Raw genomic sequence first — 26,121 nt, 5'->3', positions numbered from 1 at the left:
CAGCTGGCAATCAGTGTGTGCGTGTGTGTGTGTGTGTGTGTGTGTCTGTGGTAGAGAGACAGATGGTAATTTTGAAAAGGAGGACGTGGCCAAACATATAATAAACGATAAATGAGGAGAAAGTGAGAGAGGAGGAGGAGGAGGAAGAGAGGGGGCGGTGGTTCATGCAGAACGAAGCACATGACATAGAGAGAGAGAGACATACACACGCATATATATATCATTTATATTGGTGCTTGAATCATACTTTTTTTTTTTAGAGCTGAAACAATTAGTCAGACGATTGATGAGCAAAAATATCAAACACTCAATTTGCAGCTTCTCAATTGTGAGGATTGACTGCCTTTGTGTTTCATATAATTGTAAATTATAAGATATAAAATATAAGATAAGAAAACTACAGCACAGGTCAGAAATGTAGTCACACGGCAGACAAAGTGTTTCTCAAACCTGGAAGTCTGTTATGTGAAAGTGATCTCAGGCTGGTGGGTTTGTGGTATTCTGGCATCAATAATGTGGTTGCTGTCGTGACATAACTGCGTAATCACACGGGGTGTGATTAACTAGCCGTCCGTCCGTCTGTGTGTCTGCAGCTCATTGATTATGCAGGTTATTGTAAGCAAGCAGGCGTCCCGTCCCAGAACCCCTTAGCCTCAACATACGACCATCTGTCCTCAGCATATTGTCTTCAGGGGCCAACTGAGACCACTGTGTGTGTGTGTGTGTGAGAGAGGGGATGTGTGCTGGTTTAAAAAAAATACATAAAGAAGGATTTGGTACACTACCTAGTGAAATAACTTGGGCAATTTCTCCTGAGCTGAAGCTGCACTCTACATGCTGATGATTGGAACAATCAGTCGAGAGGTCCAATCCCTTTTGATTTATCTCCATCATTGTACACAGAGCAACGAAGGATAACGGATGGCGGACTGTAAACTTTCACAAACCCTAATCTTGTATCAAAATTCCAGAACTACAGAACTGTGAAACATAAAACTGTATACAGGAACTAGAGGTCGTCCCCCGTTGGTTTGTGGCCTGCATTTCTGAATGCTCAAGTTTGACATTTTGGGCGTCGCCATCTTGGTTTTTTGCAACCAGTGAACGGAAGTGACCATATTTGGAATGCAGATGAGTGACGCCAGGTTGAGACGCCGTGTACGGCTCTGGTAGCGGCCTGTCAATCGCAAGGTAGTCCCACCTTAAAGCATACTCCTGTTTATGGTCTAGTGTGCGTCATCCAACTCTCAACAACGATGAGAAAGAAGCGAGATGGCTCACTCTCTACCTTTTCCATCATCAGCTCTGGGAAAGGAAAAAAAAAATCAATCACTGCGTCCGAAAAACATTGAGGATAGAAGCTAACGAGTGAGCCATTTCGCTTCTTCCTCATCTCTGTTGCCCATGTGCATTACCGATCGGGCAGGTGCTAGCGGAAAGAGTGACGTTAGCAAGAGCTAGCAAAATGTCCGCAATTGTTTTTCAGTTATGACTAAACTAAATAACAGAACAAAGTTCTATTTCAGTCACTCTCTGCATGCATTTGTTCAAAGGGTTTGACCTGAGCCAGCCCATACAACAATTGTAGCAATCACATCACATCCACAGAGGATCAGTAGAAATCAGCTGTTAAATAACAATAATATATATTTTGGTAATGGATCGGTACTCTGCATCAGCCAATATGAACTGGAATTGGTATCGGGAAGGAAAAAATGGTATCTGTGTTGTAACTCTGTTATGATGTTCATTCTGTACACATGACATCTACTGCACTTCTGTCCATTCTGATAGAGGGATCCCTCCTCTGTTGCTCTCCCTAAGGTTCCTTCCTTTTTTTCTCCCCGTTAAAGGGCTTTTTGGGGGAGTTTTTCCTGTGTCGATGTGATGGTCCCGGGTCTGAGGATGTCGTATGTGTACAGATTGTAAACCCTTTTTTTGGGCTATACAAAATAAATTGAATTTAATCTCTACTAATAATTCTCCAGATATTTTAGTCTGGACCAAAGTGGGACAGGATTTAGAACCGAGCAAGAGCAGGGCAGCAAACAGTCGTCCTAACATCTCCAAAGTTGGGTGGGAAAGATCCAGCAGGACTAGAAATGAAGAAGAAGTCAAACTCTGGGGCAAGGAAGAGGAGAGGGTCAGCGATGCTGAAACATCTGAATCCAGAAAACTGACTACGCGAGTAGGCTCTAGTCCTTCCAAAACTCTGGAGGCCGACTTACTACTACAATAGGACGTGTGATACGATAAGCACAGGGTTCACTGGTCTACTGGGCCAACTGGGTCCTGATTATGATCCCAACTGCACTCGCTGTCAAACACAGCCATGCATCATTTTACCCTACTTTCTGTCCGTTTTGGGAATGCTTTCATGCACCGAGCAAGTTATGCATATTAGAGTCTCTGGGCTGACCATGTCAAGCATCTAAACTGGCAGTCCTGCAAGAGGAAACCCTTCATCCCAACACCCAGGACCTGATGCTATTTCTCTTCTCAGCTCACACAAGTCTAACGGTTTGAACAGGAAACATAATCTACTTCATAGTAAAACATATCGAGTATGATTTCAAAGCACTAGAGCAAAGGAAAAAAGTATTAAAAGAGAAAATTGAACTTGTATTAAAATGTGTTGGGTTCAACGAGCAGCATCGGCATATAATAAAGGTTGATGGGCAGAGATTAGAGTTGGAATGATTCGTTGATTAATCGACCAAAATAAAACAAACAACAATTTTGACTAATTTTTTCAAGCAAAAGTGAAAAGAAACATTTCAGTTTGAGAATTTTGCAGCTTTTCTTGTCCTTACATGAGAGTTAATCAAACGTTTTTTAGCCAGAATTGGGGGTGTCGGTAATGATAATGACCATTATATTTTAAAATTTGAATATTGATAACAAATATATACATGTGATAACATGGTATAAATCATTTTATGTATACAGCTACAGTCACAGACTCTCTCTCTCTGCCTCCCTGCACTCTTACTTAGAGTGTAATTCAAAGACAAAACGCACAGTAAAAGTTAAAGATGAATTTGATTGACAGCATTATTATTATTAGTTTCACATTTTTGATAGATATCGCGATAATATCGTTACCTTGAATTCTTTTGACCACGATAAATGTGTAGTCAAAGTCTTATATCATAACAGCTCTAGTAAGAATAAAGGAAGAAATTCGATGACGTCATATTGTGCGATTTGGTGACGGCCATTCTTCTGTGTTTTGTGATGTTTCTGAGACTAAAAGATTAAACAATAAAGCGCGTAAATAATCAGCAGATTTTACTAAGTTACTGGTGTACAATTCATTCTTTGTTAAATTAAGTAAATTCATGCCGATACCCAAAGTATGGTATCAGGACTAAAAAAGTCAGATCGGTCAATCTCTAGTTAATTTGCCATTAAATTATATTTTAAGGGAACCTGGCATTTTCAGTGACAGCTCAGAGAGTGTGTTGGCGTCTAAAGATCGAACACATAAAATAATCACCAACAACATAGACTCCAGAGAGGCTTCCTGTGTGACTGGCCCCAACACACACACACACACACACACACACACACACACACAAAACCAAATCCAATAAAGAGCACATACACACACACACATACAGAGCTCTACGTAATCAATACCGACATGGACTACAAGGTCACATTAAGACCCCCAACGGAGAGACCTGATGCTTCAGCTCCATTCTGCCCTTTAGACCGCACACGCACGCACGCACACGCACACGGTGTGTCTCCTCGAACTTTTCTGCTGTGTCAGTAAAAAATAGTCTCAAATCATATGCAGAATGTGATGCTTTCCTTTAAGCACAAAAACGAATAATTTCACTTTTTAAATATAACATACCGTCCAAATATTATTATCTCATCCTAAAATTGGGGAGATAATGTTTTATCCCTGTTATCGATTCAATTAGATATATAATGCATCAATTAAAATGTATTATCTGGTGTTATGCCGGTAAACATACTGTGGTTTTGTTGTAGTACTGTGTTAGGTTAATAGGTGGGGCCTCTGTCTGTTCAATGAGATGGAGTTACAGTACAGGTGTGTGTGCTGACCACTAGTACACACATAAACAAGCAATTATGCATCATGTCAGTATTTTTAAAAAACGCTGCTATAAAAAGGTTCTATATGCAATATTCAGAGCATTATTATAGCATCAAACAACTGTAAAGATATAGTGGAGTGATGTCTACCTGAGTAGAGAATGAAGTCACTCTCCCTCTGTGTGTGTGTGTTGTTATCAACAATGTCGTCGTGGACGTGTGACACCCACCCACCGGTAAAATCAGGTAAACACTGTTAGCACTGTTTGCTTTTAGCGCTGTTAGCACTGTTAGCTTCCATCGCCAGCTCCACCGTTGCCATGTTGATAACCGCGTGGAGGCAATAGATATGCTCTGAATTCTGTATCCAGCACCATAAAGGAATAAAAATGTACACTGTGTGTTCCTTTGTTGCTCATATTTTAAATAAATGAAAAATAAAACGTCTACTCACGACGCACATAAAAACACTTTTCCACTGCTAGCTACCACGACTTCTTTTTTTTCGGAGCAGGAAACTCAACCTTCAAGTGGGTATATTTCCTAAAATTAAAAAATAAATGGCCGATTTAGGATACAATTTCTATTTTCATTTCAAAAATTTGCCATACACCAGGCGATTGATGCAGTTGGGCTGTAGCGTAGCATCCCGGTCTGGATAAACAACAGCTTCTTTAATTAGTTCAGATTATCTGTCGCTCACTGTGTAATGCTCCTAATTCAAGAAACCATTTCCAAAGATTTTAATTCCTCTGGTATTTTTTTCCAAGAAATGACACCAACATTGTTAAACATTGTCTTGCAACAGCAACCTGAACAACAGTTCTCATAACTTGTTATCCTAACCTGAATGAACGGTAGAAGACAACCAATCAAAAAAAAAACACATTTTACTCTCCGGTTACTTTCACAAGACCCAGCGCCTGTGATTGGTCGGAGTTGAGCAGCTGTCTGTGATTGATTAGCTGTCTGACTGAGACCCATTGGTTTTAACAAAAAGGAGAAGAGCCAGAGGGGAAACACCAGGAAGAAAGATGACAGTTAATATTTGACAGTTAACAACTTAATGATCCCTGGATTTAAAATAGACGCTAGGCTTCATACACTAACAAGCATTTAGAAAGAATTTCTAGCTGCAGCAGCCATAGATGGTCAAACAAGACCGCTGCTCATGGTTGGTTGAGTAACATTCTGATAAGTCAGAATGTTCTGTCGCGAACGTAAACTCAGTCCAAGGAGAAGGCCAGAGCGAAACGGAAATCCTTATCGAAGCAGAGGTCTGAATCAGCGGCTGTCATTGGGTCAGCGTTGACTCACGGCCTGTGATTAATTGGAGGTCCAAAGTCGACCGGATTGGTTTTACGGGAAGCAGAGGGAGCTGGAGAATACCGGGACAGAGGGAGGGAAGGAAGGAAAGCAGTATGGATTGAAAATGGTCAGAATAAAATCAGAGCAAATGAGTAAAACGAAAAAAGAGACAAATGTAGAGAAAGACAGACATGCAGAAGTGAAAGAGGACTGCAAAGTTGGCATGTCCCAATTAAGTTTTAACGACGCCAATAAAAAAAACGTATTTACCTAAATGTAAATGTTGATCTGACACTTTGAAATAACATTTACAGCCAACTATGAGCTACCTGATATAAAGACATTAAATTACTGATATGATATGAATGAAATTGAGGGGACACAATCAGCTGGTGTTTTTTTACAAGAGACCCTCATCTGTAGTGAAAAGTAAGGGAATACCTAAAAAAAGAGGAGAGGAAGAATGAGAGATGTGTAGAGAAAGAGTTAACAGGCAAAAGATATACAACGAAAAAAAATGGAGATCAAAAAAAGATTTTTAAAAAAGAAGACTACACAAGACACCCTCCAAACGCCTGTGTGAGGTGTTTCAATGCAATCCCAGGGTGCATTGCAGAGCCTTGAGCGGCAAGTCTATCCTCTAATGATGTTAATAGGCTTAACACACGCACACACAGCCATCGGAATTCCATTCAGCAACAAGGATACACACACTACTCAATACTGTTCCAAGATTGAAATCAACACACACACACGGGCAGTTAGAAAAGCATAATGTAAGTCATAAACATGATGGATGCAACACACATACACACACTGCAGTGGAGATAAATCAGTGGTGGCATCCAATAGCTTAGAAGAAGATTCTTACACGTTTATTACAAAGCTGCAAGTGTGTGTGTGTGTATGTGTGTGTGTGTGGGTATATGGAGACTCGACGTCCAGAGTTTGTGGATTAAACTGTGTGTGTGTGTTCCCTATACATTGTATATAAAAGGTGGAGGAGGAGGACGGTGTATCCCTATTTACAACTGGATGTCAAATGTCTTCTCTTCGGATTTTTCTTGAAACAAAAGAAACTCATTCCGTCTCCCTGTGTGTCCCTTGCAAGCTCCCGTACTCAGCAACTCTCAGCTCCACATAATCAAATCTTGTATCTATCAGCCATTTCGCCCCCGTGACAGGTCAATACCACAATTAAGTCAAAGACTTATGCTACATTCATATGCAAGAAATAGAGCCAACGTGGAAGTGCCAAAAGCTGCAGTTCCTCAAATGGCCAAGTGAGTCAATCCCCATAGACCTCCATGTTAACACGCCCAACTTTACAGCAGAAATTACACATAGATACATTACGCCCGTCGCCAATACACAGAAGTGACCATATTTGGAAAGCGGAGGAGTGACGTAGAGACGCCCTGTACGTCTCTGGTAGCGGCGTGTCAATCATAGTTAGCCCGCCCTAAAGCATACTCTTGTATTCCAAGATGGCGACGGCGAAATCGCCAAACTCAAGGCTTCATAACAGCAATCCACAAACCAATGGGTGACGTCACCATGACCACGTCCACTTCTTTTATACAGTCGATGGCCGGGACCAACTACCTGACTACAGAGTTGACGTTAGCCAGCTAGCAGCACAGTAGCATATAGCGTAGCTTCTTAGCCTAGCTTGTTAGCCCAGTTAGCTGTAGCTAGCATGGTAGTTGGTAGCTTCATGCTAGGTGAACATGTTTTAGTAAACAGGCTTCATTCAGCCTGCTTCTGTTCCATCCATGCTCCACCTTTAGCCTGCGTCGTCACCCACTTGTGATTCGCAAAAATACATTTGAATTCTTTAAACTTTGACAGCAGCTCTCTCTGTCTCCATTTCTTTCACGCTTTTATTTGTCGTCTTTCACGCCGTTTAATCCATCTGGAAGGTTTTCTGCTCGCAGCTATTTATCGTGTGAAAGAAGGAAAATGTTCTTCAAAAAAAAGATCTGTCTGAGTTATCCAACAATGAGCGAGCACGAATAGAAGAGTGAGACAAAAAAGAGGACAAAGTAAAACAAGGAGAAAGTGGAACAGCGGGAGCCGTGCTGAAAGAACTCAAAGTAAGAAGAGAGAGAGATACTGACAGAGAAAGAGAGGAGGAGAGAGAGGGAAGGGGGCAAGAGGGGGCCAGAGGAGAATAAAAGAGCAAGGGATCAAAGAATAGAAAGAAAGCTGAGTAGCAACATGAGTCCACTGGAATTTAGACAAAACCATTTTTCAATAGAAAAACTACTCTCTGTCTCTCTCTCTCTCTCTCTATTCCTCTCTCTCTCCGGGACTCAAGTATTTTTTCAAATACTTTTTCAATACCATTAAATAGAATGTAAACACATCATAATGTAACTAAATGCGTTTAACGTTAGCTGTTAGCTACGTTATTTAGCCGAGCAGGACTGTGCTGCCCACCGGCTGCTAACGGCTAACGTTAACTAGCCCTCCTGCTGATTTCAACATAGATTTGTTGTTCACAATGTAGCATTATCAGGGAAATTCTACCGTCCCCGGGATATTAGGGGACACCATCAGTTTCAAACCCTGAAAAAACAATGTCTGATACACATGTATTGGAGTGTGTGTGTGTGTGTGTGTGTGTGTGTGTAATGTGATTCTTAGAAAGCTAGGTTGATCTCAGCCCAGCCCTGAAGACAAGGGACGTTACACACACACACACACACACACACACACACGCACTCCATCTGCTTCATATTACCCACATTTGCACACAGTGACAAACCTGTCCCAAAAGTAATACACACACACACACACACATACCAAACTCCAACTTTATCAGTTATCCCTCCTGGTATGACAGATGTGTGATTTCTGATATTTGACATAATCAATTCATAAGTTAAACACCGTGAACAAACCCAACTGTTGTTCAAAGCAATGAAGTGTGTCAGTTTAAACTCTTCATATGTGTAACACAAATGATAAAATGATACGATCATCATGTTGGTAATGTCACAGCTCAGCTAAGCCCTGCATGTGCAGGAATTCTATTGTTTTATCTGAAAGAATAAAGTCAGACCATATTCAAATAGACCCTACAAGGTACAGAACTGATCCGAAATGCAGTGGACCTGAACACAACCCAAGAGTAAAGGAGCATCATCACCAGCAGCAGCACGATGCTCCACCAAATTAGAAAAGAGCAGAAATGCACCTCGGATTTAAGGAATCAAGTGGCGCTGTGAAGACATCCACTGTGGAACCGTCCCTTAAATAATCCTTTACTATCTCTGGCTGTCTGGAAGACTCGACAGACGTCACGCCGGCAGGGTGAGAGAGTCAAGTGACAAAAAGGGGGATGCACTATCGCCAACATGTTTACTACCTGATGACCCACTACTCGCTGTTTGAGCTATCACAATGTCATCTAAGAAACCACACTGAGCGGGTTTGACGAGGTCGCTTTATTTGAAAATATGGTACGGACAGAGTTCAGTGGGAACTGATTGTTGAGTATGTTTGTTGGCGGTGTACTTTCTATTATCTGATATTTGTGGGCGACGGACCAACAAAATAAATAACCATAAAATAAAATAAAACTTGTTGGAATCACAATTTGTTGAAATTAAACAGAAGTGAAAGACTGAAGAAAAGCAGCAGGTTGATTTACAAGCGTTTGCTGTACAGAGGTCTCACAGTCTAGTACGAGCAAATAAGCTAGCAAGGCTAGCTCGCTAACCCGTTGATGCTGGCCGCCTCAGTCGGTCACGGGACCCTCGCCTTGTGGGTCATAGCGGCCTGTCGAGGGTCCCCCCTCCCAGGTAGTTAGACTATAGTGGGCTGTGCTGCAAATCAACATGCAGGACTGCTTCAAGGTAACACTGACTATAAAAACATTCTCACTAAATTTTCTGAAAATTTACTAAAATAAATAACCATCTAAAGATTTTAACCTATCCCCTGTCTTTTGTAGGCCTACACTTGTACATTGCGAATACTCACACAATGTGGCAATATTTCCAACACACACACACACACAATGCTGCAGTACATAAAAAATACATGGCGAACCTCCGACTCCCTGTTCTCATGAGCACAGTAAACCCCCCACCCTCACACACACACACACACACACACAGGTGTGCTTAAAGGAGGGGGGGTGTCTCCATCCCTGATCAAGCAGCTGTCAGACTCTGCCCCGCCCTATGGCCCCCATTACTATGGCAACCCCATAAATAATGGAGGCCGCAGTGCATGCTGGGAGCCGTCGGGCCACAATCCCATTACAGCCGACTTACATAATGTGAAGCACTGTGGTTTCCCTCAGTGAGCGCGGTCTTCCTCTGAAGATGACAAGCGATCTAACGAGCAGCGGGTCTGCAGGGAAACCTGCTCCGGAGCCGGTGAACCCTTTCAATCACTGCTGCCAGGAAACGCTCATCTTTAACAAATACATCAGGACCATCTTGCGTTAACTGCTCATTCGGTCAGTAATTAACTGGCTCGTGTTTTGTCTTATCTCAGCTTTTTATTTTGCAGATGTCAGTTACTATAAACTGAAGGGGAGGGGAAGGATCCGCTAAAGACACCAACAACTCTTTTAAAAACGTGTCGTTCAGTCCAGTTTTGTAGAGATGCTAATCTAATATGAGAAATGTATCGTTTACATATGTTATCACATCCAGATTCTCACCAGGAGGAGGGGGTTGTGAATGTGTTTTTAGTTTTTTGGATCCATCTGTATTATTTGGAGCCATGTCTTAGTGTTCACATAATCCAGAAATTAAGTTAGTAAACACAGGCATAAAGGCCAAATTATCAATTGACATCGCTACATCCACCTGTGATGGTAAATAATGAGTCTTTCGCTGCCACGGTGCCCCTGAGCAAGTCCCACAGTCCACAGAGCAGACTCGGAATTACAACCTGCAGAGAGGCGAACTTACCCGTTAACGTCGTGTCTGGGCGGCTCCTCCTTACAGAAAGGCAGCTTCAACCTGCAGCCTGCACACAAACACACAGCGGCGGCCATTATTACACACTGTTCACCACCTTGTCCCTCTCTTAGACGAGGGCCTGGGATATTACACTTTGTGGCAGTGTAGCATTACAGGAGTTGTCATTGACATATCTTTCATTTACAGGAAGCGAGTTGCTAGCAGGCTAGCAGAGGCTAACAGTACTCCCTGGGTTGGTAGTGTTTTATAATCCTTAATCAAATCACTTTTTTTACTGTCCTGCAGTCAACAGCGGTGAAAGAGACTGACACTTAAATGTCACTGAAACACGAACGAGAGGATTTTAACACAAGCGAACAGAAATGATCGACGCTGCTGAGAGGAAGCAGAAGCACGTGTGATGGGGACACGGTGTAATAATGGAGCACGATGATTTGTGTAGCGTGAACAGTAGAAAGTCAGGATCACCAACAAAACCTGATCCTGGAATAGCTTCAACTCTTTTCACATGCACTAAAGGGTCAAAGGTGTGTGGACACCTCTGCTTCCATCCACACAGTCCATGAAATGATATAGAAAGATAAGACTCCATCCATGATTAGGAGCCAAAGGCAATTCTGCTTTTGGACATTATTTATTTTTCTTTATATGTTGATATTTAGTTGTCTTTGCATCTTTTCGTAATAAATTATTTAAACCAAATGTTTTAATATTTTTAACCATATTGAAATAATGATAATAATAACAGTAGTCATAATAAAATAATAATACAATTATAATAATACAATTATAATTACAAATTAATATTAATAATACATTTTATTTGTAAAGCGCTTTTCTAGACGACAAGATATAAAGAAGAGAGGTACAGGCACGTCAAAAACTTTATCTTAAAAGTTGAATTTGTACAAGTGAAAGTGGATAAAAAATAAATAAAAAAGAATTGGAACTGAGTGAAGAAAGAAACCCTCTCCTGTTGTGACGGTGCTTCACAGCGAACTTTAAGATGAGGTAAGGAAGAGAAGTAAGGAGGTAAGATAAGGACGTAGAAAGCATTCACATTAGTGTGGACGGGGCTTCTTCTCCTCGTCTCTCTTCCTTTCCTACCAGATGGAGTCTACACGCCATCAAACAAACAAACAAACAAACAAACAGAGTGCTGTTTTATAAGTGAAGAAGAGAAGGAGGATGTTTGTGTGTGTGTGTGTGTGTGTGTGTGTGTGTGTCCACAGAGTGCTGGTGTCATCGGGGGCTCAGACGAGGCTGAACAGGAGAACGTTTGAGGGAGAGACAGGGAGGACAAAGACAAGGAGGGCAGGAGGAGGTGAGAGGGACAGCCCTGCAGCTGTCCACACATTTACACCTGACTGTGAGAACACACACACACATACTGCAGTGATGCCGACAGCCATACGGGCTATGCTAGCTCTGGATTATGGCTTAATGAAGTGTTGCTAAACTCACATTAGCACGGGCTACCGGGACAGGTTGCCAGCTGTGTTGTGTGTGTGTGTGTGTGTGTATATAGCTTTATGTGGTGTGAGTGTTATTTCACCTGTGTTGCCTTCAGACACACACACACACTCACACACACACACACACACACACACACACACACACACACACACACACAAACAGACTCAGAGGCCCTTTTCACACCTGGTATTAAGATCTTGGGTGATCCGATCACAAGTGGACAGCTGCAGGTGTGAACGCACCCAAGACACATCGAGGTCCGAGGGCTCGGACCACATTAGGAGGTGGTCCGAGCCGCATACGGCCTCATTCTGTCAGCAGCGTGTACGTGAATGTGTGCAACGCGCCGCATTGAAGGACCGCCAACTCAACCAACGTCCTCTGCCAGAGAGGAAGTACGTTCTCATTCACGAGCCAACGGTGCCGTGTTAAAATACAGCCAGGAGGAAATATTTCTATTTCTTCTTCTTGATCCTCTTCTACTTCGTCTTATTCCTCTTCTTCTTATACCTTCTCCTCCGATTCTTCTTCCTCCTCCTCCTCCTTTTCCGTCTTCAAATTCTTCTTTCTCCTCGTCTTGAAATTACTATTATTATTCTTCCTGCTCCTCTTCTTCTCCTTCTTCCTCTTTTAGTCCTTCTTCCTCTTCTTCTTCTTCTTCTTCTTCCTCCTCTTTTTCTACTTCTTCTTCGTCCTCTTCCTCATCTTCCAGAGGACTAGGCACAGGAGGTGCATTGCTGCTCCCTTCATATTGTATCATATGTATTATAATACATCCCTGGTTAAAAACAACACTGCATTTGGTCTTTGCAAACAGAACAGCTGTGTGTTGATCTGCTTGAAGTGGTCCCTGGAGATCTCACGCCCGGTGTGAGCCGAGGTATTAGAGCCGTCTACTCGTGATGCGATCACCCAACACTCCTGGTGACAGTTGGCACCGCGTTAGCCTCTGCTAAGCATAGACACACATCCACGCGCTAAGCTACAGGTACAGGTGAGCTGAGAGTCTCTCACTCAGACATACAACTTATTATCTGATCAACTGATTCAGGATAAGTTACAGTTCAGGCCACACGAGATCAGCTGAATCCAGGTGAAGATAGCCGGTAGTGATAGTTTATGACGAATGTAATGAATGAAATAAAACAGGTTCACCAGCGCTGGAATGTTTGGAATGTCTGAGAGTACGACTACATATCTGAACGGTTTCAAATGTAAATAAAACATTCATTATATTGTTTTTAATCGCTGGTAATAATAGTTATTATTGAAGCAAAGATGAAAACATCAAAATAAAAAAGGTAGTGTATATATTTCAACTGAAAGAAATGAAACTGAAGCGACATTGACCAGTCGCTCCAGTGACACCGTTGCTGCTCTATTAGAAAACTTAAGGTTGTCACGCAATTATAAAGTGAATTGAATTGAAATCAATCAATCACTCAATTGACATAAGAGGAAACACCAACTCCTTTGAGAATCCTCAATTCGTTTTTTTAAGAATAATAACATCCTCTGGTCTCAAACTCATCCAGTGTGAGGTTTTGGATGCTTTTCCCTCTTTTGCTGTAAATTTTTTCAACTGCTGGTCTGAAGACGTCACCTTGGACCGTAGGGAACAGTGATTTCTGACTTTTTATACACAAAATTATCAATCGAGAAAATAACTTTAATCAAAATAAAAAATGGTTAGTTGCAGCCTTAATCCACAATTTTGAGAACCATCAGAATAAAGCAAGTCTATGCAAAACGACATCAAATAATCAAACTGATGTTCATAGTCAAGAACTGTTCTACTAACCCTTCATGTATAGAACTACATTTTTAGCAGTAGATGTAAATGTGTAGAATGACGCCATGATAAGACCATGTCATCACAGAACACGACTCTGTTTATAAAGAATATTTAATGATTACCAATCCCTAATCTGCCGTCATTATTAAGTGGTTTATTATTCACTATGAAGACCCTCTGAGTTCAGCTTCTTTGCCATCATTTGTAACATTATTATTAGAACAGACTGGGGATGTTTAGCTTCTTATTAGCGTTGTCTTTTCTAGTCAAGGCTGAAGATGAACATCAGCCCTGAAGTCCAACGCGGTGGTCTCTGAGCTGGCTTTGTCTCCCCCTCGACCCTCGGCCCGCCCGTCTTCCTCTGTGAGGTGAAACGCACGCGTACAATAAGTCACACTACTCGTGCGTGCCATGTTCTTGGCAGACCTATGTGACGGCAATTGTGTTTCACGGCTGCGAACCTAATTATTTCTGCTGAGCGTGCCAATATCTGATGAATGCTGACGGCGGAGCACATGAAAGTATGTTGGATTCTAACCAGACTGTATAAAATATGGAGCAGGAAGCAACCTCTGGTTCTGAAGAGTGAAGCCAATCCTGAAGTGTCTTGAACGTGCATTCTCTCTACTGACCAGCAGGAGGCGACTCCTCTTGTTGCAATAAGTCTGGTTGTATAGAAGTCTATGAGAAAATGACTCTACTTCTCTCTTGATTTATTACCTCAGTAAACATTGTAAACATGAGTTTATGGTCTCAATCTCTAGTTTCAAGTCTTCTTCAATACAGCATGATGTTCATTTAGTAAATTATGGTCCATTTAGAGTCAAACAGACCATAAAGCAGAGCATGCTTTAGGGCGGGGCTACTGTGTGATTGACAGGTCGCCACCAGAGCCGTATCCGATGTTTCTATGTCACTTCTCCGCCATCCAAATATGGTAACTTTCATTCACTGGTCGTAAAAAACCCAAGATGGTGACGGCCAAAAAGCCGAATTCAATGCTTCAAAACAGCAGTCCACAAACCAATGGTTGTCACGATGACGACATCAACTTCTTATAGACAGTCTATGATATGCACGCAGTCTCCGTGATGTCCCCCATAGGTTTCTGAAGAGCCGTTGTGAAGCCCAAAGTGTGCGGCTCCGGCTGTCATCATCTTGGCAGTGACTACACAGCATAATTCTAAAAGTAGGCGGTCGTCGCTAAAGATACACTGACGTGTTTCACCGTCAGAAGCCTAAAATGTAGAGTACTCAGTGAGAATTAGGGCTGCTACTAGGGATTGTTTTCATTTTTTATTCGTCCGCAGAATGTTTTCTCCATTAATTGATTGTTTGGTCAATAAAATCAGTTTCCCAGAAGCTGTGTTAATGTCTTAACATTGATATTGTTTGTCCAACAGTCCAAAAGATATTCAATCTGCAATCAGAAAGGAATCAAAAAATATCTTTTAATTGCTTAAAAAATGACTTAAACAATGAATAGATTATGAAAGATTTACTTTCTGCTGATTGATTTATTGTTTCAGCTGTAATTTAGATGCCTTTGGTCTTTGGAAATTCTAACAAATCCTAGCTCTTTGGTATCAATAATGTGGTTTATTCGTTCTTCGAACCTGATACAGATAGGCTTGACTGGTCATATTTCAAATGTGGGGAGGAGGGAGGGAGGAGGGTGTTGTTCTCGTCTTTCTGTTAAACCGGAGGTGAGAGCATGACATCAAACGTCCCCCCTGGGGAAGGGACACGATGAGAGAGACACAGAGGGAATGGGAGAGACGGATCTACGCCTGAGAGTGACGAGGCTGAGAAATGAATTCAGGAAAGAGACTCTGGAAACAAATCTGACAAAGTCGTTCAATCTCCAAGAGAGAGAAGACAAGCAATTATAGACCAGGTGAAAGAAAAGAAAATATACATGTATAATAATGCAATCAAATATTTTCATGAAATCAAACACTGTCTTAGATGTATATGTATATTTATATTTATATGTAGCCTAAGTCTCTCAAAAGTCCAATAAAATGTCAAAAGAAATTCTTCCTTTCAATTTGTCTTATTTTTCACTGTTCATTTGCTGTTGATTCCCAATGCATAATGCATATCATGAAAATCAATAACATTTGGCCACAAAAAAAAAAAAGGAACTGCAGCACCAACAACATCCTTATGGCTTCCTGCTCCTCACCTTTCAACATTTCACCATGCAAATACACTCAACAGTAACGATGAACAGACCCCATTTATGTAATCTTCTTAATCATCGTTTGATTGGCCCACTGTGTAATTCGCACACTGATTCCGACTTTAATGCATCGCTACACTGTTCCTCTCTAAAATATGCCAACTTCACTCATTTCAATGTGAAGACGCTTCCTCCTGCTTTAAATGCGAGAGGAAGAGACGGGATGTGAGAGAATCCCTCTGGCTAGAACAGCAGAGAGAAGAAAATATAACTAGTGGACGAGAGCAAAAAGAGAGGCTTCCTCTGTTTGACAGTGAGAGACATGAAGGGGTATTTATAGATAATAGTATTGTATCTGCTTCACTGGCTACGTCACATACACTGGAGGAGAGGAGTGAACACGGGATGAAGAGGTGAAGAAGAGGACGAAAAGAGGCCACGCAGACATGTGGGTCATGGAGGAAGAAAAGAAGGATGAAGGAGAGGGAGGAAGACGAAGAAATAAGGGAAGGGAGCAGGATGAAGAGAAGTATGACACGAGGAAGGAAGCAAGAGGGATGAAGAGCAAGATGGAAAAGAGAGACGATGAAGAGGAGGAGGGTGAGGAATGATACGTTTGGAGAGGAAAAAAGAGGAGGATGGCAAAAGGGAAAAAGAGAGGGATGAAGAGGAAGTATTGAGGAAGGACAAGAAAAAGAAAGCAGACTGATCTCGGGAGAGTCGGCCTTTTTATCTTTGAATATTTGAGGTGTTTTGCAGTCGATAGCGGCTGTGTAGATCTGTAGAAATGATATCATGACGTTGGCATTTGAAAACATCATGTGCATCACTACAGCGATGGAGCAAGATGTACCTTCTGTGGACTGACTAATCAATTCATCAAAGATTTAAAAAAAGATACATATTGAATGTGCGCAGGGAAACTACAATCATAAGAATCAGAGAGTCAGTCAGTTGTTCTTGTTGATCTTACACATCGGCCCTTTAAAAAGGCCTTCACACACTGGGGGCGGGACGGAAAAACAACATGAAAATGTGAGAAATACTCGTCTAGGGCTTGAAAGGTAAGAACAGAAAGAGTGGATCTGGTCTGTTGTGCCTTTGTCAAGGTTGAAAGGAGTAATAAAGTTTGTCGTCTTGGTTGGGCCTACGGAGCCTCCGTGTGGTTGTTTTACAAATATCGACGCAGCTCAAAGCGTTCCACACTGCCTGATTGGTTGATGCCATTATTCGCTAACTATCGTCCTTAATGATGGAGGGTCACCGACCGTCTTTCTGGTCTGGAAATCTAATTCAGCATCAAAGTTCCAACAGTATTCTCTGGTCATGTAACATGTTGGGGACATCCACTAAATGGAAGTTTGAAACATTTCATTCTTCTTCTTCTTCTTCTGGGATCAGAACTATTTATAATGTAAATAAATCACAATTATAAACACATCTTCATACAACGGTTGGTTTGATATCTTAGCAGAAGTTAATCTGCAATTTTTGTGCATTTTCCAACGAAACACTCGTCAGTTTCCGCTCGATACATGCAAGTCTTTTCAAAATAAAATTCCGCCTTCACAGGATACAACTCACTTAGGTTTAGGCAAGAAAACTACTAGTTACGTTTAGGAAGAGATGGTGAAATACTTTGTTAGGTTTAGGAAAATAACTACTGAAGATCTGCTACTGAGGTACGCAATTACGTTACAAATGAATCAACATCGACTTCTCGTTTCACACGGGGGACGACAGCGGTTTCCCGGGTCAAAGGTCGCTGTTTGTTGGACCCATCCACCTTCCACGGGATACCTACGAATTACGGCGCATTATCTTTTGTAGGTATAGCTACGAACGCTGGATGAGACCATCCTGGAATTATACCCTTTTTATCTCTGGTAAAATAGTCGTCATTGAAGGAAAGTAGAAAAACATCAACGAAACAGCTGATAACAAACCTGCCAGCTGTGTTGCAAGAAAGAAATAAAGAAGAGCCTGACACTAACCAGAAACTATTTAGGGAGGAATTTAGACATGAGGTGTTCCATCAAATGATTATCTCACACACACACACACACACACACAAACTGTATGAACCCATTCCACTTGACCATGTGTTGACCAAACACTGTTAGTGGAGACAGCGTCACCTCATTCATGTGGTGAAAACACACACTCATGTGTTCATCTCCCAGCAGACACACACTTTCCAACAAAAACAGTGTGTGTGATCATGTAACGATCTAATGTGCACGCGCACACACACACACAGTATCTCTCTATGGATGCAAAGCTGCAGGGTGTGAACACAATACTTCAACACATAAATATGCAGACACACACACACACACACAAATGGCTGAGACTGAGGTGTGACAGACAACCTTCCTCCTCACCCTCTCAGTCATCTTCCTCACATGTTCACACTGAGTTTCAGCTGCTCGTGTGTGTGCGTGCAATACTGAAGGGCAGATTAAAAGAGTGTGAGTGTGTGTGTGTGTGTGTGTGTGCGTGTGTGTGTGCGTGTGTTACTGGGAGGTGTGGCTGGTCCCAATGAGTGGGTGGTTCCTCCACCATATGGTCTCCACACACACACACACACACACACACACACACACATGATGTCAGCCCTCAAGGAGCTGGGCTCTGGCTTGGACCGTCTTCATCGATATCTTTTCATATTCAGGGTCTTTATGTGTTCGTCTGCTGTTTGGGATTTTCAATCACACAGCTGAGAGATTTCTGTGAAAAATGTTAAAGAGTCATTGGATTTATGGAAATCTGATTGAAATCGCAACGTGGCCTGCTGCAATTTTCAAAATCGCAAGAGGCGCAATATTTGTGTGAGGAATGTGTCAAAATACCGTTTTGAATGAAATGCTGTGGTCCTGGCCCACACGTCGTACTCTACAGATCCATGCAAAGATCACACCATATGTATTTTATGATGTGTTCCGGTGCATAATGAGAAAAATTATGTCAAAGTCATCGTTCCCTCTTATATTGCAAATCGAAATTGTCAAAATAATCACAATTTTTCAAAATCATTCAGCCGTACTCTTCATCGAGCTGTCTTTGTAAAGAGGGTGTGTCATTCAGGGAACTCCTGTATTATCCAGTTTCGGTATCTTGGTTTCTGTGTTTGAAGAAGTCGAACTACCACAGTCTCCCTGTGCAGCCTTCTTAATGCACATATGGAGACAGCACAGACGGGACACCTTCAACACCTGCTAGTACACAGTTTGTGTAGTGTTTCTAATGTCTGCCGGCGTTTTTTGCAGGTTGAGGGGGGAACCTGCACAACACACAGTGAAGAGCTTCTGACTGCAGCAAACATGCTCAGACGGATCAGCGTTGGCAGAAAAACTAATCAAATTACACCCATGTTATCCCTGAACGGAGCTCCACCTGTAGACTCCTCTTCCTCTCCGGACTCTCCTCAATGAAAGGGAACTGATGCGAGGAGGAATATGTTAATCCTCTGCTCATCATAAACACACACCAACAGTATCAGCGATCCCTCTCCTGCTATGAACGGCTTAGAGATGCGCCTCCTTTCATCTGCCTTCACATCAACGAAGCGGATGAAACACTTGAAGACAATATGGACCACAGCTTTGATGGAGGGAAGAGGAGGGAGCGTCTAGACGCCGAGCGCAGCAGCTCCAGCAGCTCCAGGCAGACAGACTATCCATTATTCAGCTGCTGGCAGGATTCTGGCTGCTCCACAGCCAACAGTACCGTTTCTGTTGATGCTGTGTGTGAGTGTGCGTGGCAAAGAAATATATACATCCTAACGAGTAATGTAGTACATTGTTGACTGTAGAAATCTGCCACCACCTGATATATAGTGAAGTGTCTTAAACGTGCATTCTCTCTAATGTCCATCAGGGGGCGACTCCTCTGGCTGCAAAAAGAAGTCTATGAGAAAATGACTCTACTTCTCTCTTCATTTATTACCTCAGTAAACATTGTAAACATGAGTTTATGGTCTCAATCTCTAGTTTCAAGTCTTCTTCAATACAGCATGATGTTTATTTGGTAACTTATGGTCCATTTAGAGTCAAACAGACCATAAAGCAGGGTATGCTTTAGGGCGGGCTTACAGTGATTGACAGGTCGCTACCAGAGCCGTACACGGCGTCACTACATCACTCCTCCGCATTCCAAATATGGTCATTTCCGTTCACTGGTTGCAAAAAAACAAGATGGTCACGACCAAAATGACAAACTCAAGGCTTCAGAAACCGCAGTCCACAAACCAACGGGTGACATCACTATGAGACTACGTCCACTTCTTATATACAGTCTATGCCCACAACGGACAAACTGACCTGCTTTAGCTTCCCGACCGCGGTCGTAAAACACAGCGAGGGACATTGTTGTTTTGGTCTGAAGCTTCAGTCAGCAGCCAGTTAGCTTAGCTTAGCACAAAGACTGGAAACAAGGGGAAACGGCTAGCCTGCTGCACCTCTGTTCCATGGAGTAGATATTGGAATCGGTAGCGTTCTGGTTTCTGTTTGTAGTGTGATGAGTTCTGACCAATCATGTTCGAGCAGGCTTTGGTTCAACACAAGTCGGAATAGAGAGCAAAACAAGCGGAACATTGGCTGAAATGCATTCTGTGAACCCAGACTGATACTGACGAAGCAACATAAAATGATAACCTTTGGTTTCATGAACTCTGCAGAGATTTACAGCCTTTTTAAACTCGTGATGAATGTGTAAATAAGCAACTGTTTGCCAACACGTTTGTCAGGTAAAGTGTTGAGACAAAAGTGTGTGTGTGTGTGTGTGTGTGTGTGTGTGTGGCAGTAAGTAGCTCTATTGTAGGTCAGCAGGTCAACACGAACTATTTCGGGGTTAAAAAGAACTTCAATGACAGGTGAGACAGAGCCCGAAAGGAACACACACACACACGCACACACACACACACACACACACACACACACACACACACACACAGAGTAACCAACACACACGCACACACAGAGAAACCAAATGGGTTATTAACCTCTCTCTCTCTCTCTCTCTCCTTCATGCTGTCGAGGTGTCAAAGCAACGACTGGGTGGCCTCTTGCTTCACGTGGGGTCATAAAACACTGCTCTGGTCACTCCCAGGTCTCCATGGCAACCGCTGCGCTGCCACCACCCTTAAACCATAACCCAATAGATCAAGCACTCAGGAAGAGGACTGGGCTTTAAAGATAATGTAACGTAGTGTTCAAAGCGTAGAATCACAACTTCCGTGTCCAGCACATGATGCCCTTTCATGAGCATTATTTGGGAGTCAGTGAAGCCTTTTTTTTCCGAGGCTGGGCTGAGGGCTGGGAGGCGGGGCTAATAGGAAACACCTGAATTTATTGTCTTTTCCTACTTTAAAAGCTCCTTTACAGCACAAGTAAAGTAGGTCTGCAAATAACGATTAATTCAACCATCGATCAATTGTTTGGCCAACAAAAAAGGGTCCGTCATAACTTCCCTGAGTCCACAGTGACGTCTACAAATGTCTTGTTTTGTCTGACAAAAGGTCCAAAATTAAAAGAAAATACATGTATAATAAGATTAGACAACAAAATGCAGAAAATAACCTGAAATTAGGGAATTTTTCCCCATTTTCGCTTAAAAAATGACAAACCACAAATCAATTATCAAAATAGTTGCCGGTTAATTTTCTCAATCAAATGCTATATTAATGGGCTAAATGTTTCTAGTCTAATATGAGTGAAAATCAGGATTCAGTACGTTAACCCAATCTTTTCTATCAGGACCAAGAACATACGTCATTATAATATTTAATTTATCATTCTTTCATGTGAATGGAAACGGGCATCGACACAACGGCGTGCTGAACGTCTAATCCTTGGCTCAAATATAAGAAAGATATAATTCATTTATCTGTGGGAACCATCAAATATTGAATAGAATTAATAAATGTAATATTCTACTCCACTCACTTCAGTGGGGTCTAAGCTCCCCTGATAGTTCAACTAGGCTCCATTCCAATTCACACACATGTGAGCTACAGCAGAGGCTTTCAGACTGAGGTGCTGGAGCTCTCCGACTGGGTTTGTCTTCTGTCTGCCACCAACACTTGTTCAAGCAGCTTCCTTACAGCTTTGCGTTATCCTGGAAACCGGTCAGATGAGGAAATACACTGTTTATAACAGGGAGCAAAGGGCAACACCAGCCCAACTCGGCTGTATGACCTGACAGAGCCCCAGTACATTAATGACAGATTACAAGAACGCACCGTAGAAAACTACTAGTTTACAGTGATTAATGATACAGCAGGTGATGTGAATCTGCAGGAAGCAGTACAATTAACAGTGGTGGAAGAAGTACTCAGATATTTTTACTTATGTAAAAGTAGCGATACCACGGTGTACAAATACTTAAAAGTGCCAAAAGTAAAAGTACTCATTGTGAAGAATATCTATATTCTATTATTGGATTATTATCATTGATGCATTCACGTGCTCATCGCTCTAATGTGGCGTCTAGTAAAGGTGGGGCTAACTTTATATACTTTAAATAATGCAGGGGAAGCTTGTCAATTTCCTCCTAGGATTCAATTATTTATTCAGAATGTATTTGTTTATTATTTAATGTTTTATTAAAATCAATCCGCAAGGTAAGAAGGAACTTTAGTTATCAAATAACAGAAGTAAAAGTAAAAAAATAAATACAGTTTTTGCCTCTAAGATGTTGTGAAAGAGAAGTATACTGTAGCAGAAAATGAATATTATCCAGTTAAGTTAAAGTACCTCAACATTGTACTTCAGTGCATTTAGAATAGTTACTTTGCGCCACTGGATATTACATTAATCTTACAACAGATCATTTACGAGATGATATGGATCAAACACTTTAGTACTTATTATAAGAGCCTAGAAATAAACTACATCATTTTCTATTCTCGGGCAGCAGCAGAGAGCGTTCGGGCTCGCGTCGACTTGCTGATGAATCACGTCAGACTTTGTGTAGGTTCAGAGATTAGTAAAGTGGATTTATTTCATCCAGTCATTCTTTCATTCATTCCATACTCGCCCTGCAGTGTTCACGTGTTGACCAGCAGAAACTCCCATGTTATCAGAGCCATCTGGTTGGGAGGACAACGGTGTAATAAAACATATATAAATATATATAATGGCACCAAACATCCACCATCGGACTGTAATAACCTCGTCGTGGCTGACTTCGAGCCCCCAGTGTGCGGGGCCTGCGTGGTACCGGGGCGTTAATATATGGATGCAGATACAGAATAATAGTGTGGTGCCCCCCCACCCCCCACCCCACCCAGCCAGCCTACAGTAAAGCATTAACCCCTTCCTATTCACGGGTAAACGAGCCCCTCATTCCCAACCGCACCATGCCCGGCTGAGAACGGAGATGAACGGCTACGTTTGAGGGTTTAGGAACAAAGTGGGAAAAGGCTCACTCACCACTTGTCTGGTTGCAAAAATGTAAAAATACCAGAATGGGCCGTGATAATTTTCCGACACCGGGTCACAACGTCTCGTGTATTCGGTGAAACTCTGTTCTCCTCCCGGTTCAGCTCCGCTTCGCTCTGTCGCCCTCCTGGCTGGATTTTTTTTTCACAGTAAACTTGCCGAGTCTAGGCTATTGTTAGCTAGGCACGGAGAAGCCTGCTGCACAGAAACACCCGCCCCCTTCAAGGGCGCTCCGGACACGCCATTGGCTACTGGTATGACCACCTGCCGCCGATTGGCTGGTGTGCTCAGAGTCCGGGGCGGGGCGCGGCTCATTGCTAGAGAGCGAGCGGTGAGGCGTTCACAGCCTTCGGGGGAAAGTCAACATTGCAGTTTACCTCTAAGCTCTGGCTGAGGACGTTACATTCAGGTGTAACTCGGCCAGTGGGTGACTGACATGGTTTTTAGCTTGTATATTTAGATACCAATACGAAAAAAGACGGCTTTTACTTATCATGCTCTCATGGATGTCCAGTGGATAATACACTGTATGCACTGCATGGAAAAAAGATATAATAAGATAAAAACGTACTCACAGATTTAATGATTTTTAAATGAGTCCTCTGGTTGGGTAAAATATTTCTGCTTTATTGTCTTGTTTAGTGACATTCAGTGGAGGAGAAAGTACTTTTACTTCAAAAAAGTAGCAATGCAACAGTGTAGAATAATATTTAGTATATTATTCGATTATAATCATTCATAAATCAATGTACAGATCACTTTAGTGTTGTAACTGGTAATGGTGGAGCTAAAATTGAATTATGAAGTACCAAAAAAATGGAAACACTGAAAGAAAGAACAAGTACATCAAAGTTGTACTTAAGTAGCCTACAGTACTTTAGTAAGTGTTACTTCCCACCATCGATCCAAAACTAAAAAGAAGGAATAATTTATAAAGATATAATTTACCACAAGTACTTTATATCACATGATTGATTAATAAGACAAAGATGAGGGAAAAGATAGTAAATAAAGAACGTTCGAGGTGTAAAGATAAATATTGCAAAGTTTAATCAATAAAAATAATTATAATAATAGTTATAATAATAATGTGATCTACATATATTGAACATACATCAAACTGCATAGAATTAATATAATATCCAATGAAATATAATGTATATCAAGGGGCTTTATATTCTGTACAGAATACGACAGCCTCTTTTCCTTGGACCCTCAATTCAGATAAGAAAAAACTCACCCCAAAAAAACATTAATTTGGAATATCCTTTGGAAAAAATCTATTTAGACATAACTTTGATTTCTATTCCAGCAAAACAATAACCAGTTGTTGAATCCTTGAAGGAATCATGTATTGTCTCCTCAGAACACACGTGTTCATGATCATTATGAAGGTACCGCACTAAATGAGGAGAATGGAGAGACAGCGGCATCTAGTGGCGACATCTACACAACTTGAAAAAGGTATTGAGGGAAAAAAATCACAATTACCACACGGGACTGTGACTGGTCAGCTTGGGCTGCTTGTGTTTACTTCTACAAGTTTGTGATGTCCTTAGAAATTGTTGTTTCTCTCATAGTGAGAGAAAAAACGTTGGATTTTTCCTGCACGCAATGATGATACACAGACCTTCCCGCTATTGCTGTCTATCTCAAAATATGTTAAAAGGAGAAATATCATGACAAACTTGTACAGTGCTTGTGTACATACATTTGAGTATCTTAAGTGGCTATCAACCCGCAAACTATGAAATAAAACAACCAAGTCAGTTGTTTTTTTACCTGCCTGCATCAGAAAACATGTAATTCAACAAACCAATCAGATTTGGCTCCTCTTCCCATGTCACATGCAGGCTCATTACAATATTCTGCCCCCATCTGAGTACAGCCACGGCTTCACAACTACATTTGCAAAGGTGCACCAAATTGTTCTCGCTAGCCAATCAGAGCAGACTGAACTTTTTTAGGATTAAAGGCTTAAAGAGACAGGTGGAAAACGTTTCACACAGAGGTGAATACAGGTACTGTATATTCAGACAGAAAAGTTATGTTTTCTTTGAGCATTAAAGCATGTACACGTATTCCAGTAGAAACCCAAACTATGAACATGAATCAGTGGGAGAAATCTGAGTTATAAATCAAACATAGGATGTTATAAGGCCGCATTCTGGGAAAATATGAACCAGCTATTTTGAAGATCTAATTTGATTTCACCTTTTCTTTTTTAAATCTGACTTCTGCAAGTCCCCGTACTTCAGTGAAAATATTCTAGAGTGCTCCTTTAATGTGAGCCATGTGGGGAATTCTAAGGCAAGTATTTATCACCAATACAGGTAGCACCAGAATAAAGAGACATGTCTGTGATGTGCTACTTTAAAAATAGAGGACAGTGTGAAATTCCTTTGAGATAAAATATTTATTGTATTTATTTATTCTTATCTCTCTCTTACTCTACTCAATCACAAACGTAGATACATACACACTTTACGCCTCTCTCTCTCTCTCTTTCACACACAGTCATGCAGAAGAACTTATCATCACCAAAAGGGAAAGGGACTCTTACACCTTCAAGCTCCCTGGCCAACTCCTGCCTTAGATGTGTCTGTGAGGACAAGCTTGTCCTGTGGAACGTCTCTGACCTCTGACCTCAGGTCTGAGAGCTCTACAGCACCTGAAGACCTGAAACAATGACTTTCAGTTGTCAGCAGGGAGAAAACTTCTTCGTACGCGATCCACAACTTGACCCATTCAGTCTCGACCCGTACACCCAGAGGAGTGAAGAGACAGCTGTGGTGCCAAGAGCATGGCGTGGGAGAAAGACGCCATGAGGTACCCATATCCTCAGGTTTTAAGTAGTTGCATCTTAAAGAAATAATGGGGAACTCTGACATGACACCT

At 41.7% G+C, this 26,121-nt stretch overlaps 1 protein-coding gene across 2 annotated transcripts in view; it reads right to left on the bottom strand.

The window, feature by feature from the left end:
• Nucleotides 1-23,397, bottom strand: part of pak1 (p21 protein (Cdc42/Rac)-activated kinase 1) — a 57,805-nt gene extending 34,408 nt beyond the window's left edge. For both annotated transcript variants that reach the window (XM_031878698.1, XM_031878700.1), the window contains exons 1-2: nt 23,215-23,397; nt 10,314-10,371 (exon numbers count right to left, since the gene is read on the bottom strand). The gene's annotated coding sequence lies outside the window, so the exon portion shown is untranslated. The remainder of the gene's footprint in view (nt 1-10,313; nt 10,372-23,214) is intronic.
• Nucleotides 23,398-26,121: the final 2,724 nt, after the last annotated feature.

Source organism: Anarrhichthys ocellatus, unplaced genomic scaffold, assembly GCF_004355925.1.
Source record: "Anarrhichthys ocellatus isolate YVR2014 unplaced genomic scaffold, GSC_Weel_1.0 scaffold194, whole genome shotgun sequence".
In the NCBI taxonomy this organism is placed as follows: domain Eukaryota; kingdom Metazoa; phylum Chordata; class Actinopteri; order Perciformes; family Anarhichadidae; genus Anarrhichthys; species Anarrhichthys ocellatus.
This window is presented reverse-complemented; position numbering and strand designations above follow the sequence as displayed.